The sequence below is a fragment of the Lissotriton vulgaris genome, chromosome 3_1, assembly GCF_964263255.1.
Source record: "Lissotriton vulgaris chromosome 3_1, aLisVul1.2, whole genome shotgun sequence".
Lineage (NCBI taxonomy): Eukaryota > Metazoa > Chordata > Amphibia > Caudata > Salamandridae > Lissotriton > Lissotriton vulgaris.
In genome coordinates, this window is record NC_141689.1 from 800,631,725 (window position 1) to 800,649,719 (window position 17,995).

Sequence of the window (17,995 nt, forward strand, 5' to 3'; positions counted from 1 at the left end):
TCTAAAACATTTTTCCTCCTGTCTTAACTTCACAGACTGTGACTGTAGCACGGTAACCAACTTAGGGATGTGGACCATCACCAGATTCATAGCTGGTGCTACCCACATCCATAGGCCACTCTAAGGAGCCGATTAGGATCGCGAACGGAAACGGGTTCCGTCTGCCAAGGAAGCGGCCAAGATATTACGGATCGCTCCGCGGATAAACCTCCGTAGCGATTAGGATAAAAATGGAACGAAACTCCGTCCGCGGCGAACGGAGTACACCTGAGACCGCCGCAAGTGGACGGAACCTAAGAAACACTGACCGCCGCGGACGAACATGACCGCGGGAACAGCCACAGCCACCGCAATACCTGCGGAGGCTCCGTGGCCGCAATTAGGATAACGCTGCCAGTTCCCCGGAACTCACCTCAATCCACGTCCACTGCGGAACGAATGCAACCAGAAACAGTGCATCCCAGCGGAAGGCCAACACGAACAAAATCCCTACCGTCAAACCAATGACAAAATGTCTGATGGAAGTAAATACAAAACACACGAAACAGGACAACCACCCACCTGAAACACCTACACCAATCACAAGCCACAATGACATTCCCCCCAAGCACCTACTAATCCACACAAGTCAACACACCCACCTAGCACCTGACTGGCAACAACCATTGGGACACAACCACGACACAGAGTATAAAATGACTCCCACCCACTACCACAATCCTTTGCATCACAGCATAGTTGCTAGCAAGAGGCCCAATAAGACGGACAGCAGACACAAATTGCACACATACAACCACCACACAAACACACACACCACACAAACACCTACCACACCATTCCTACACACCACACACCTGCACCTCCCAACCCACTCAACCCACACCTTGATCACCACACAGCATGGCACCTAGGAAAAATCCTAAATTCACTGAGACAGAGTTGAAGGTCATGGTGAATGAAATCATCCGTGTTGAACCCCACATATTTGGCACACTAGTCCAACAGACCCCCGTGGCTACCAAAAACCACATGTGGGACAGGATAGTAAGTCAGGTGAATGCGTCAGGGACCGTGCCAAGGACAAAGCACGAGATCTAGAGGCAGTGGCATGACCTAAAAACCAGGGTCAAAGGCATCCGTGCTAAAAACCATCTGCGAGCACAGCACACTGGCGGCGGCACACCCCCGGAGCCCATACCGTATACTGATTGGGAGGAAAAGGTGCTGGGCATACTGCACCCAGAGAGCCTGGAAGGAATTGACGAAGGAGAAGAGGCTGGTAAGTACAAACCAAGCACCACGACCACACCGACATGGTCTGCCGCACACAACTGAGAAGACACATCTCCCAGGCCCCAACCCATGCATGTGGGCCACATTCTCCCAAAAATGTGAACGACTCCCAACAGGCCCCCATGTCCACAGGGAGGGTGGTGGTGGGTGGGGTGTGTGAGAGACCAGCACTACAACTCCCAACAGGCCCCCATGTCCACAGGGAGGGTGGTGGTGGGTGGGGAGCATGAGATACTAGCACTACATCTCCCAACATCCCCCATGTCCACAGGGAGGGTGGTGGTGGGTGGGGTGTGCGAGAGGACAGTGAAATGTAATGTATGGAAAATAAAACATGTCATATCCACAGTATTGATCATGAAAATCTTGTTCCTCAGGTGATCGCAATTTGACTGGTGAAACCAGTAACTGCCCGCAACACTCGCCTCACTCACATCCAGGACTCTCTGGGGACGATGCCACAGCCAGCTCTGGTGCGGAGGAGGGAGCGGGCCCAAGCACACTCCCAGGGCCATCTGGCTCACTGGAAATCCCTGCCTCAACAACCGTGGCCTGTGTCACTCCTGCAACACCTGCCACAGTGAGCTGTACAGCCACCACCACCACCTCCACCACCACCAGTATCACCACTCCTGCCTGTGCCACCCTGCCTGACCCACCGCACGACGCAGGGCCATCTACATCCCAGCCAAGCAGGGAGAGTGGACGGGAAAGGAGAGAGCCGAGGCCACATCACCCAAGCAGGAGTACTTCTCACCGGCGAGCTGGGGAAGGACACCCACCCCATCCTGGCGCTGATTCACTGGAAGCCCTAGCCAGAGTCCAGGCTTCCTATGAGCATGGGCAGGAACAGGCTGATCGTGCCCACCAGGACTCGGTTGAAAACAGCAATCTGTTGCGGTCCATTGACAGCCGCATCATCACTGTGGAGGGAATGGTTAGCCCACAACACCCCCCCACCCACCACCCTGCCATCCACCCGCGAACTATCCTGTCCCACTACGCTAAGTATTGGCACAGGTCTGCTGGACTAGCTGGACATCACCCAATGTGGTGTCACAACAGTCTTTTCATCTACCATGACCTTCAACTCACACTCCCCCACCCAACACTTACTTGTAAATATCCACCAGAACCAATGCACAACCTGTAAATAAATTTCACTTACGCACTCAATGATGTGTTGCCTCCATGTTTTATTCACATGATTGTCTCAGAAACAGACGTTACCAGGTGCAGGGATCCATGTCGTTCAGAATCATGCCTCTGTGGGAGTGACCTAGGGAAAATCAGAGACAGCAAACACACGTCAGGAAACTGAATCACACCCATCACAACACACTGCAGTGCAACATCCCGCAAACCACACTCATCACAAAATCAGTGGATGAGAGGACACACATCATGGAGACTTGCATGTCCAAAGAAATAACCACACACACATGCAAACATGACATACCAGAACAGCCAGCGGATGAACACCACATCCACACACCACCAGCAAACATACATAACGCATTGTCAACCGGCACAAGAGGTAGTTACTCACATTCAAGGGAAATAGCGATCAATGAGCACCTTCCTCCTCACAACTATCCTCATCAGTCGACATGGGTGGGATAGGAGGCCGAGGAACTTGTTGGTCTTCAGCGTCCAAGATCAGTTCAATGTTATTGTGCAAGGCCATGTTGTGGAGCATGAGGCAGGCAATCACGATCCTGCATACTTTGCCTGGTGAGTAAGGCAGGGCCCCTCCGGTCATATCCAGGCACCAAAACCTAGACTTTAGCAGTCCAAAAGTACGTTCCACCACTCTACGTGTCCTTCCATGGGCATCATTGTATCGCATTTCACCCGCTGTAGTTGGATTACGTATGGGACTCAGCAGCCAAGGCCGGTTTGGGTACGCCGAGTCGCCTATGTAGGGGGATGACAGACACAAATATCACAACCAGAATTGGTGGGTACCCCATGCCACACAGAAAACCCTACTGTCCCCACAGCATACTCAACAAACAAGCCATGCACGTTCTGGACGCAGATTTGCCATCAGTTGGGGGACAATGCTGCTCCACATGATGTGGGAGTCATGTGCGGAGCCTGGAAATCTTGCACACACATGGGATATGATGTTGTCGGCCAGACACACCACCTGCACGTTGAGCGAATGAAAGTGCTTCCGATTTCTATATACCGGCTCACGTGCCCGTGGTGGAATGAGACCGATATGGGTGGCATCAATGGAACCCACTACGTGTGGTATCTGGCCCAGTGCATAGAAGTCTGCTTTGACTGCTGCCAACTCTGCCAGCCATGGAAAATGGATGTATTCATCCTTGTACAGCATCATGGCTTTTAGAACATCCCACAGTACCATGCTGAACATGAACTGTGACATCCCCCCGGCAAGTCCAACTGTGTAGTGAAAGGTGCCAGTTGCAAAAAAGTGTAGTGCTGCCATCACCTTTGCTGTGGGTGTAATGAAACCAGGATACGTTCTTCGTGGCTGCAGATGAAGAGCCAATTGGCTCTGTCTTGAGCCCGTCACTCTTCAACATTTACATGACCCCTCTGGCGGCACTCGCGGAGGGTTTCGGGGCCCAGATTATATCGTACGCGGACGATACACAGCTCCTGTACACCTGTGCTAAGGACCACGACTTTGACGGACCATCGATACGGGACTGCCTGGAGCGGTGTTTGACTGGTTCAACCGACACTGCCTCAAGTGCAATTCTGAAAAGTCGGAGGTCCTCTTTTTCGGCTGTCCGGCCGACTGCAGGTGGAAGGAGTGGTGGCCGGCTGCCATGTTCCCTCCTGACAGTGACTCTGGATCGGCGAAAAATCTGGGAATCCAGGTCGACAATTGCCTCTCTCTCAGGGGACAAATGTCGGGTCTGGTCGGTAAATGCTTCGCGATTTTAAAAATGCTGAGAAAGTTCCTGCCCCTCCTATCCATCGATCACAGAAGGACCACAGTGCAGGCCCTGATTGGCTCTCGCCTGGACTACGCCAACATTCTGTACCTTGGCCTTCCGGACTATCTTACTTCACGTCTACCGATAGTTCAGAACTCGGCAGCCCGAGCCATTTTCGGCCTTAACAGAAGGGCCAGGGCATCGGAGCTCCTCAGAACCCTCCATTGGCTGCCTATCAAGAAGCGGATCGCTTTCAAGGCCCTGACAATCGCCTTCAAAGCCCTGCATGGTCTTGGCGCCCGCTACCTTCGAAAGTGGATCACTTTTTACCTTCCATCCAGATCCCTTCGCTCATCATAACTTGCTAGGGCAGTCACTCCTAGGATACATCGTGCTCGCATCGGTGGCCGTGCCTTCAAACATCTGGCGCCCCAACTGTGAAACGATCTGCCTCTCGCGCTCAGGTCCAGTTCCAATCTCCTGACTTTCAGGAAGGACTTGAAAACCTGGTTGTTTCAGCAATAAGTCTTTTTCTTTCCCTGCTCTGTTTCCCTTGACTCTTACGGCCTGTTTTTTTTCCATCTGCTTCCCTCCTTGTCTTGGGAGGATCCGTCAGCGCCGGGACACTCCTCGGAGTAGCCGTGCGCTATACAAGCACCATTTTAACATAACATAACATAACAATTGGTCTACAAGCTCCATCAATCTACGTCGATCTAGCCGGAATTTCCTGATCACCTCCTCGTCAACCATATCCTCCAGCACAGTGTATGGGCGATGCACATTTGGAGCCCTCCTGTGGGGGAGTAGATGTAGTAGAAGTAAATTTACAAACAATGCATAGCTGTGCAACTCCATCACATGTAAGCCAACACTGGCAAAAAGATAAATGTTGTCGACAATTGTAATATGTGTGACATCTCTGAAAGTAACTACAACACGGAGTGGCGTATAAACAATGTGCAGCCACTAGCAACATGATGTGTGTCAACATGTACAATGCAACTTAGTCTCATGTCAACATTACTGCCAGCAAGACATGTGTAAGGACCCAAATGTGGACAAGCCTCATCACAGACACACATGCACGTGCAAATACAAAACGATAATGCTACACACACTCCATGTCATCATGCACCAATGACCACACCGACAATGGTGAGCATCCTCACATTACATGCATGGTCACACAAGAGGCGACACACATACGCATACACAGAATGCATGTGTACCCCCACCATTGCTATTTGCACACATTAACCACACACTGACAACAGATTCAGAATGTGGCGAGACAGCCGTGATGTACTGTGTAGATGTGAAGAAGTTGAAACGTGTGTATGGAAATACAAGACATCAACACGTCGACATGCACATGTGTAGCACATTGTGTGCACATCAATGGGCATAGTATGAACACACATGATATAGTGCATGACATATGCAGTTTCGCCATCACGGTCACAACCCTCATAACGCATGTGCGGACTATCCACCACGGTGCAGCGTTTGAAAATATACAACAATTGGCGCTGCCATGGCGGTGCACTGCTTCCGCTATTTTCGATTGGGCATACGCAGCCCGCGTTCTCTCTTCCCATTGGCTGCATGTGCACGGACCGTCACGGTCACACATCGGCAACCGCATGTGCAAGCTTCCGGGACGGATGCTTCTTTTGCAACAATGTTCAATCAGTGGCGCCACCATGGGGGTGCACGCATTCCGCGGGGGAGGTGCAGGCCAACACATCCTTGTGATGATGAAATTGGAAATGGCATGACCCCCCTTACAGTCACATTGCATCATCCACCGTACACCGGCCGGCCCAGCCCGGTCCACAACCGCCGTGCCAGGCCAGTCAACCACCGCCGGCCCAGCACGGTCCACGACCGCCGTGCCAGGCCTGTCACCCACCCCGGCCCAGCCCAGTCCACAACCGCTGTGCCAGGCCAGTCACCCAGTCTAGAGACAGGTACACCACAAAGTCTGCTGCTAGGAACAGGGCACCGTCCAGGAAACAGGGAAAGTTTAGAGACAAGACTCCTCCTACGGCCAAGGCACATTCAAGGGACAAGGCTTCTCCCATAGACACTAGCTCCATCAAGGACAGGCATACATCACCCCTGGCTGCACTGAGGCTGATGTTGTTGAAGGAACAAAAAACAGATGTCTCCGTGGCGGAGTACCCCCATACCACCACTCCCATCCAGGCCCGTCAGAAGCTGAGGAACGAGTGCCCTGTTGTTGCATCCCCCATTACACATGATGCTGAGTCCAGAAGGCAGGCACACAGCAAACGACAAGCAGGGTCCAGCACGTCCCCAGAGAGCAGAGCCCCAGCAGCAGATGCTCCACCTTTGGTGGGTGATGTTTCATTGGAGTCTGCACCACTTGCCAGTCCTGTCATGTCCAGGGTGCCCTCACATATCCCTAAGAAACGTAGACACACACCATTCACACCTGACCTCACCGATGTCGCTCCAGTACAGCTATCCCCAGCTCCCAGAGCCACCCTGCCTCCTGGCCCATACAGCCCTGTGGCTCATCATTTCGGTGTTCTCAGTGGCGCATCAGAGATTCACTTTCAGTTGTCAGATAGTGGCACTGTGTCTGTTGTTTGCTGTCATGCATCATGTAGTGGCACTGTCTCAGTTGTGCCCTCTCCTGTTTCTGGTGCTGGCAGTGTGTCTGGGTCGATGGCTCATGTGTCAGTCACTAGAGCTGTGGCTGTGTCTCACACTCCTATGTCTGGTGCTGGCAGTGTGTCTGAGTCGATGGCTCATGTGTCAGTCACTAGAGCTGTGGCTTTGTCTCACACTCCTATGTCTGGTGCTGGCAGTGTGTCTGGGTCGATGGCTCATGTGTCAGTCACTAGAGCTGTGGCTGTGTCTCACAGTCCTATGTCTGGTGCTGGCAGTGTGTCTGGGTCTATGGCTCATGTGTCAGTCACTACATCTGTGGCTGTGTGTCACACTCCTGGTTCTGGTGCTGGCAGTGTGTCTGGGTCTATGGCTCATGTGTCAGTCACTAGGGCTGTGGCTGTGTCTCACACTCCTATGTCTGGTGCTGGCAGTGTGTCTGGGTCTATGGCCCATGTGTCAGTCACTAGAGCTGTGGCTGTGTCTCACACTCCAGTTTCTGGTGCTACCAGTGTGTCAGAGGCAGGTACTTCAGGCAGTCCACCTGCTCCGTGATGTGCGGTGTGTTTACCTTCACTCACATGTATTTCGAGTTGGTGTGTATATTGTCCATAGTAACCACATTTGCATTGTTCTTATCCTTGGGATGGGTACCTTGCACCATCTACTTCTGCTGCCTCTGATGTACCTGTTCGATGCCATGGACTGTTGATGCACTTAGCCCCTCTCATGTGCTGCCTCTGATGTACCTGTTCGATGCCATGGACAGTTGATGCACTTAGCCCCTCTCATGTGCTGCCTCTGATGTACCTGTTCGATGCCATGGACTGTTGATGCACTTAGCCCCTCTCATGTGCTGCCTCTAATGCACCTGCTCTGTTGGCCACAATGCCATGTTGGTGTTCTGATACTGCAGTCTGCCCTCTCATGTGCTGCCTCTGCTGTACCTGTTCGATGCCATGGACTGTTGATGCACTTAGCCCCTCTCATGTGCTGCCTCTAATGTACCTGCTCTGTTGGCCACAATGCCCTGTTGGTGTTCTGATACTGCAGTCTGCCCTCTCATGTGCTGCCTCTGCTGTACCTGTTCGATGCCATGGACTGTTGATGCACTTAGCCCCTCATGTGCTGCCTCTGATGTACCTGTTCGATGCCATGGACTGTTGATGCACTTAGCCCCTCTCATGTGCTGCCTCTAATGTACCTGCTCTGTTGGCCACAATGCCCTGTTGGTGTTCTGATACTGCAGTCTGCCCTCTCATGTGCTGCCTCTGATGTACCTGCTCTGTTGGCCACAATGCCCTGTTGGTTTTCTGATACTGCAGTCTGCCCTCTCATGTGCTGCCTCTGATGTACCTGTTCGATGCAATGGACTGTTGATGCACTTAGCCCTTCTCATGTGCTGCCTCTGATATACCTGTTCGATGCCATGGACTGTTGATGCACTTAGCCCCTCTCATGTGCTGCCTCTGATGTAGCTTCTCTGTTGGCCACAATGCCCTGTTGGTGTTCTGATACTGCAGTCTGCCCTCTCATGTGCTGCCTCTGCTGTACCTGTTCGATGCCATGGACTGTTGATGCACTTAGCCCCTCTCATGTGCTGCCTCTGATGTACCTGTTCGATGCCATGGACTGTTGATGCACTTAGCCCCTCTCATGTGCTGCCTCTGATGTACCTGCTCTGTTGGCCACAATGCCCTGTTGGTTTTCTGATATTGCAGTCTGCCCTCTCATGTGCTGCCTCTGATGTACCTGTTCGATGCAATGGACTGTTGATGCACTTAGCCCTTCTCATGTGCTGCCTCTGATATACCTGTTCGATGCCATGGACTGTTGATGCACTTAGCCCCTCTCATGTGCTGCCTCTGATGTACCTGTTCGATGCCATGGACTGTTGATGCACTTAGCCCCTCTCATGTGCTGCCTCTAATGTACCTGCTCTGTTGGCCACAATGCCCTGTTGGTGTTCTGATACTGCAGTCTGCCCTCTCATGTGCTGCCTCTGATGTACCTGCTCTGTTGGCCACAATGCCCTGTTGGTTTTCTGATACTGCAGTCTGCCCTCTCATGTGCTGCCTCTGATGTACCTGTTCGATGCAATGGACTGTTGATGCACTTAGCCCTTCTCATGTGCTGCCTCTGATATACCTGTTCGATGCCATGGACTGTTGATGCACTTAGCCCCTCTCATGTGCTGCCTCTGATGTACCTTCTCTGTTGGCCACAATGCCCTGTTGGTGTTCTGATACTGCAGTCTGCCCTCTCATGTGCTGCCTCTGATGTACCTGCTCTGGTGCCCACAATGCCCTGTTGGTATTCTGATACTGCAGTCTGCCCTCTCATGTGCTGCCTCTGATGTACCTGTTCGATGCAATGGACTGTTGATGCTCTTAGCCCCTCTTCAGTGCTGCCTCTGATGTACCTGTTCGATGCAATGGACTGTTGATGCACTTAGCCCCTCTCATGTGCTGCCTCTGATGTACCTGTTCGATGCCATGGACTGTTGATGCACTTAGCCCCTCTCAGGTTCTGCCTCTAATGTACCTGCTCTGTTGGCCACAATGCCCTGTTTGTGTTCTGATACTGAAGTCTGCCCTCTCATGTGCTGTCTCTGATGTACCTGCTCTGGTGCCCACAATGCCCTGTTGGTGTTCTGATACTGCAGTCTGCCCTCTCATGTGCTGCCTCTGATGTACCTGTTCGATGCAATGGACTGTTGATGCACTTAGCCCCTCTCATGTGCTGCCTCTGATGTACCTGTTCGATGCCATGGACTGTTGATGCACTTAGCCCCTCTCATGTGCTGCCTCTAATGTACCTGCTCTGTTGGCCACAATGCCCTGTTGGTGTTCTGATACTGCAGTCTGCCCTCTCATGTGCTGCCTCTGGTGTACCTGTTCGATGCAATGGACTGTTGATGCACTTAGCCCCTCTCATGTGCTGCCTCTGATGTACCTGCTCTGGTGCCCACAATGCCCATGCTCTTACATACTCTGTGATTATACCCCTATTATGTGTAATAAAGCAAGTCAATCATGTGTCGTGGTTTGTCGTTGTCATTCCTGCTTGTGTACTCCAGTTGTGGATTTCTATTTGCGGTGTGATGTGGTTTCTCAAACATGACACTCCTCCTCCCAACGTCACGACCCTGGCAGGTACTCCCCTTCAGACAGAGAATGGTGTGTTGCGTACCTGCGTCGTCGTTGATAGTGGGCCATGACTTGCAGGTGGTGGATTGCGAAGAGTATCAGAAAAGCGTGTAGCGCTGGGTCCATGATGGCGAGCAGCTTGTGGTGGGTATCTCTGCTATGTATGGTATCTTCGCTGTGGGGAATCCGCCGTATTCAGGCAGGTTGTTTTTCCGCAGCGGTTTTATGTGTGTTTTCCACCATCTTGATTTGGGAGATGGTCGTTGATGTCAGTCCGTACGGCGGTGTCTCTGGATTGGTTACGTCCGCCAGAGGGTCGGGTGTCGTTAGGCGGCGGTGTGTGATCTTCTGTTGCGCACAGACTTTTGACACTCTTTCCTATCCTGATATGGCAGACGGATTGACCGCGGCAGGCGGACAGGGAAACATCATTTTCCGCTTACTCCAGGGCTGCGGTCACACTTCCGTCCGCCATCATAATGAGCCCCTAAGTTGTCAGGCATGTGGGAAGACATTCTTAAAACCCCTTAGTTAACCAAATTACTGAAATCATACCTAATTCAATGATGACACAAGCACTGTGTGTGGTTTAGGGCAATATTTCACCCAAAAATGTAAGCATGCACACAAATATCTTATAAACATTGCCCGCACTCCAATCAGCTGTACATGGTCCTGTTCACATAAATTAGCTACATACATTAAATAAAGAAAGCCAACATGACTTTTGTCACAGTATTTATAATACCATCATGTTTTTCAGGGCTGTAAATTCAATATAAGGAAACACCTGGGGCGCCAGATGTAGGTTGCCAAATAGCGAGTGCTAAAATTCGCGATTGCTATTTGGCTGCGAGCAATGTAGGTGAGTTTAAACCTACTAGCAAAATAAGGAATCGCAAAATTGTGATTCCTTATTTTGCTCTTGCAATGTAAGTAGCACACAAGATAGTGCACTTTAGCCTTCAAGTTGGTGGTAATTAGCGATTTCCTGTAAAAAAGCAATTTTTTGCTTTTTTTAAAGTGCCATGTGGCTCACATTCATGTCATGCCCTTAGGGCATGTATGTGCACCACGTGTGCACACATGCACATTTCAGGGGTGCAACAGGGTGTCCTTTTGACACCCTGGCACCCTTGAAATAGCGCCCGATATTTATGATTCTCTAATAGCGAATCGCAAATGAAGAATATCTTCCCATTCCTTCCTAAGGGCCTCCTAGCCCAAAGGAATGAATGGGTGGGTATTCCTTATTAGCAAATCTCAATTTGCAATTCACTGATAAGGAATATTAAGGATTTGCTAATATTGTAGTGATTCCCACCTACATTCAATTTTGCGGGTCTTAATAGCCAATCAGTAAAATTTGCTATTAAGGATTCGCAGATTTGATTTTCCCTACATCTGGCCCTTAATGATGTATGTCACTTACAAAAATTCCTATACACCATGGTGAGTTATATGAGATTCACATCTATCCAATATGCTGCCAAGGAAGCAAAGTTATAGTTTTATGCACTCAATGTCTGACAATAATGCCAGTAACAGTAACAGTGAAAATGCACAGCCTCTTGCATCAAACATACATATAAGTGCATGTATTCAAATAAAGTTAGTGACCCATAAAAAAAGTTCTTTAATATTCTTTAATGTGTGAATAACACACAGTCAGTCAAAAATTCCCACTGCTGTACCTGAATCAAATAAATACATTCATTGTCAGGCACGTCTAGCATCCAATGTTGGTCCCCGTAGTCTCTCAGAGTTAACTGGTAAAAGTTCCACTAATATTATACATCTGTAATAAGTATATTAATCTCAGCATTGAGCAGTACACTCAAAAGATTACCATAAAGAGACCACTTGTATCCAGAGATCTAATAAATATTGCCACTCCATTAACTATCTATTTTAAACATGTTTTATTGATCTTAGCTTTATAAATAAAACAATGAGTCGAATATCAAGCAAGTAACACTGGAAACACATAGGAAAATAGTTTACAAATTAACCTACCGCACAACATAAATGCACCTAATCAATACCAAAGTCTTAACATGGAACCACATATTTGGCTTTAAGACAAAATATGCAGATTACTATTTCATGTTTATTAAGGAACTAACCTCTGAGATTTTGTGTGTTGTGGGCTTATTATATAAAATTGCCCCATAAAACAATCTACAATGAATACCTTACAATTAGAAATGGATACATTTAGGAAATAAGATATTTTCTTGATAGTAAAATGTTTATGTGGAAATGTATTATAGTTTATTAATGTGCACCTGTTACTTGGAGACAAGCTTGCCATCGACTGAAGATGGACAAAGAAAACAGAATCCATTATCAGACCACAGGCAACCGATTTACCTATACACATCACATTTATCAGATATATTTTTTAAAGAAATATTACCTTTATTTCCTCTTTATTTGATTGCTCTTCTGCTTGATTTTTTACTCATAAGAAAACAGTTTAATCTATTGCATTAGTAAAGATTTACGCCAACTATGTTTCACCCAAAACATGGCGTGTCATTGGGACATCTATTGGAATCTGCTCTAAATGGCTGTTTGGCAGAATTTCTCCGATAAGAGAGAAGCAATGTAAAACTATAATTAAATATGACTATTAAATTAATACAGTCTGACTTATCAGCTGGTGACTGTTTAAGGGCACCCATTCTCTTTTTTAACCCCTTCGATGCTCATGACAGAACAGTTCCATCATGAGCATCGGTCCCGCTGTGCTCATGACAGAACCGTTCCATCATGACCACACCCATTAACATTGGGGCCCAGCACCGGAGAGGGATACCATCAGCAGCTATGGTGTTAACCTTAATGTGGATGGTAAAAATAGGAATACAATAGTATCTCCATACTGTCCTCATGTAATTTTAAACAACTAAACTGCCCTGTCTGAAAAGATCTTAAAAACTGCATTTGCAGGTTTTTTTGATAATATAAATATCTCCTAATATAGCTCCTTTTATGGAGCTGGTTGTGTATTGCACACCCACCCATGACCGCATTATGAAGCATGCCACCTAGGTGGGTGAAGGTCTGTGTATACTGAGAAGGAGAACCCTTAGGGTCGCTAATACATAAATATAAAACAATAAAGGTTCCCTTAGTATAATATATGAAACATCAGAGTTTTTGTAAAGGCTAGTTGTAAGGAAGGATGTGTGATGTACCATGTGCTTCCCTTCCATAATTTTGGTATATGGCTCTTTGTCTTAAATAAATGAAATGTTCTAAGCAGAGACAAATTCCTCATGAAGTATGCTTCATGAGAAATTCTTCCCTCTTCTTGATCATGTTTAACTTCATAGTATACTCAAATTTGACATCGTTTTGAGCTTCACATTTTACCCATCATGTGTCATTAGCAGTGTGTCAAAAGGCAAAAATACTGAACCAACCGTTTTTTTACATCTCTTGCTCTTTTTGCAAGGTTCACAACGACAAACATTTTTACTCAACTATTTTACTGTCCAATTTTGTAACTCATTTTTACCAGAGAAATGTTTCAATACTGCACTTAATAGTGTTCAGTATGGATCAGTTTTTCCCAGTAACCTTCCCTTATCCCATAGATGGCTGAAGAGTGCGAGAACAATTATGTCAATAAATATATGTAAACCCTCCACACTCAACCAACTAGTAGCTCATTCTCATGAAAAGGACCCATATTGCTAAGCTTTCCTATGACACAGAACACTTGCCACCCAAAGCACTGGGAATCTCACTTTAAGGCTAACTGTTAAACTGTTAGGTGGATATACCCCTTAAAACCCTTATTAATCTTGTTGCCATGCATTCGTTTGTAGTAGTAGTCCCACTCTGATATCAGCAAGAATTCTGATTTTAGGGTTGGTTTATTAATTTAATTGCATCACATTTTATGGCAGGACTAAATAAATATTCCTAATATTCTTTACTTCCTTGTTGACTTTTAACTGCAGCTTTTAAATTAACAACATTAAACAAATGCACATCCCACAACTCTGGGAAATCAGTTCCAGCAAATTCCACCCAGAACTCTTTATGACAATCCTAGTTAGGATTTCTTTTGCTGCTCAAGACCTTATTTAATTCTTAATTAACTTAGATTGTCTCTATGTACACTGTGTTATCACTTATGAGATATAGCAATTTTCCCCTCTTGAGCAGTGGTACCCGAAGCAACAATGCTTTAGAACATACTGCTTCTCACAGTGTGACCAATAATGTCACAGTACACTCTGGTAGCTGTGTCAAATGCTCATTGTTTCTGTTTTCCGGCTCAAGAAGGATGGCAATGTCACTGTATGAAAAGAAATTGTTGGATGCAATGGTTGTCAATAAGAATGATATTTGAAATGAGGACCAAGCCAAAGTAGGCTCAAGTTTAATCAATCTAAATGAACTGTCAATTGGAATGTTATAGTAATTTCTGTTTTTAGAAACACCAGTGCTTCTACGTTGCATTAAAGACGTAATAGTCTCTTTGATTAACATTGATTCCATGCTCATAGATGTAGCATCCACAGAGTCTGATCCCGCCACACAGGGTTCTTTATATGGGAGCCAGTGGTGTAAGGAAACTTGAGGAGTCCCACCTGCAATGTACATGGAGGGTGCCACCCACCCTCTGGACCCAGTCCTGTAGCTCATCACCCCCGCACCGCAAAGGCTATTGTTACACCATTGATGGGGCCACTTTTATCAAATAAACTTCAAATTATTGAACAACATTTACATCAGCTGACAAAATGAAGTGTCCTTTACACAGTGTTCAACTCTTGTGTTTTGCCAGAATCAGCAGGAGTGGTATCATCACTACTAGACAATAAATACAATTCAGGCAGTCTAAATTACCCAACAGGGTGCTTACAGTGGTTACCACGAGCAAAGACATTGTTCCCTCAACATTGCAGGTCCTTTAGACCTTTATCTGGAGGTCAAGGCAGAACTTTCCTCAATTTTAGGGAGTCCTAATAATGTTGCCACTCACATGGGAGGATACATTGGTGTCTAGACAACAGACAGTCAATTACCTCAGATCCCTGGTTCATAAAGACACTTTGGGTTCAATATGTTTGCCATGCCAAACAGCCTTACTTACTCACACCCCTTAATGTAATGCTGGCTTTACTCTTGCAGTCAGATATTCTTTCAAAATTCCCCTTTTTAGCCACAAGGGTTTTTTAATCAGTTTCCTTGAAAAAAGAAAAACATACAACTCAACACACTTTTAAATCTCTGGGATTTCAACACAATTGTCTTTTATTGACACTTCAAAATGCAGGCTATTTTATTAGATTCACTTCAGCTGCATGACTGGATATTGAACATAAATGTCAATGATGCTTACCTGTCCCAAAATGTCAGAAAACATAAAGTTAGTTTATTTTCCTATAACGGATGGATAAATCAATTTTCATCTCTCCCCTCCTGTCTTTTGTCAGCACCTGGTGCTTTAAAAAATAAACTGAGGTCAAAGGATTTGGATTATTGGTGTATTTGGACTACATTTTGATAACTGCATGAGGCTGAACTCTGCAAACAATTATCACTAAACATAAAAATTTGTGTTTTGTGATACATTCAGAGACATCTATGTTGATCTCTTTTTAAATGAGCTTGTTGCAAACGGGTTACCTGAACAACTGATACACTCTCTCAAAACCCCCTTACCATGTAGACAGCTCATAGACAGTCAGAGCCAAGCGTATCAGATGTTTTTACCTGAACTGTCATGGGCTATTCACTTTTCAAAATAGGATTGTCATACTAGGGTAGCAAGATTATGAAAGAGCCAGTCGAGATAGATGCACAAGTATGCAGATGTATTCCATAATAGGTGAGAGGCCCACACAAACATAAAGGAGCAACCATTGGTTCCAATATCCATCAGACAATTTCAAGGAATCCATTCAAGCAGCAGGTCATTCTTGGAACTCACAGAACTCTACACCCATCATAGAACAAAAATGTACTTTTCTACAGTTAATAATCATTATGCAACATCTACTTTATCAAAATTAGGTAAAAGAGATGGCACAATTGTCTTGAATGCCAGTCCTGCAGTGGGGCACCGCCGACTTCCCATACTTGCCTGTCTTGCTGCCACACATGTGCGGGCACTGGCAGAGGAGCATAAAGCCCCTTTGACCTCGTACTTGCTTCATGTTCAAGCTTCCCTGTTGTAAGAATGACTCCTGAAAGTAGTCTTTTGTAAGTTAAGAAAGATTATATTTTCCTCAAATGGATCCCATCCAGTTCAGACCTCTTAACAGCACTAACAGCATGCTTCAACTGCCTGCTCACAGTTCTAGTCAGAGCATCATGCAAGACATCATAGCATTCTAAAGCACCTGGCAACAGGCATCTCAGGATGCCACATATCTCCCCTCTTTATAATGAAACAAAAGCTAAATTACAGCATAAGAAACATAAAATAAAAATCTATTTAACATAGTCATTCAAATATTTAGGAGGAGAAAAAACTCTTGAAGATTTGTGAATTTTATCAGACATCAGAGAAGTTTGTTTAAAACTAAAATCATTAGAACATTTCTTATTAGGGGTACAAACAAAGTCCTTCTTAACCACCACACCCTGTTCAAATTCCAAATGCGGTGGTGAGTAGCTTTGACAGCATTTTTAAAAATCCTAATGATTTGAATGGGTTTCAAAAGTTTAGATGAGCTCTTTTTCTTAGAAGGATTTTTTATAAGAACCATCCAAGTTATTTTTACGCTTTTTCTTAAATCATGAAACCTTTTCCTATCTTCAATTTTCTTAGACTGAATCATATTCCAATTACTTTTTTCATTCTGTGAAAATTTGTCTGGTTGCAGATCATTGACCTATGGGGGTCCAACAAATGTGTTAGGACATCTAGCCCTAAATAGTTCAAAGGGAGTTCTTTTCATGACAGCATGTGGTGACAACCTGTAGGCCTCAACCTTTTTTCAAATGTGAGTACGCCAATCACGTCCTGTTGACCTAGCCATATCTATAGTTTATTTTAACACCAGGTTAAATCTCTCAACCATTCCTTTGGTTTCTGGGTGATAAAGGGGAGATTTTTTGAGTTTAATACCATGGCTAGACAAAAAAGACTCCATCTCTCTGGATACAAAACGAACACCATTATCCGTAAGCACAGTTGAGGGTATGCTTTCCTTGGCAAATAGCTTTTCTAAGGAAGAAATTACATGTTTGGTTTCAATGCCTCTAGAGATGCCTATTCCAGGCCACCTTAAATAAAAATCAACTAATACAAAAACATACCATTCAGAACCAGAAGATTGAATTGGGCCAAGAATATCAAGCACCACCTCTTTCCAAGGTGCATTAGGTCTATCTCTAATGATCATGGGTTGTACCTTTGGTTTAAGAACTCTCTCACTCAGAGCACACTCAACACAATCTCCTATTTTGCGCTCCACCTGTAAATCCATCCCTGACCACCAATATGACATTCTGAGTGTTTCTTTTGTCTTAGATATGCCTTGATGTGTCATATGAGCAAGGGAGAGAAGTTCTTCTCTAATCGAAAGAGGTGGAACTTACCTCAAACCTCTGAAAAGCAAACCATCACTCTCAGACAATTGTTCACTTACGTGCCAATATCTCTCCATGTTCTCATCATCCTTGGGTTTACCCTTCCAACCCATATTAATGTTCTGTTGAACTTGTGTCAAAACCTCATCTTCTGATAGGGCTTTTTCCCATTTTACATTATCAATTATGCTGTCATCAATGGCACAAACCATGTCATCATCCTGTTGAAAGTCATCATTGTCCTCCATTTCATCTTCAATAACTAGTCTAGACAAAGCATCAGCCACTTTGTTTTCTACACCAGGCAAGTATTTGATGTAAAAATTATAGTCTTGCAAACCAACAATCCATTTTGTTACTCGACTTGAAACGGCATCAATGCCTTTTTTAGTAAAAATCTCACACAAAGGCATGCGGTCAGTCCTGACCTCA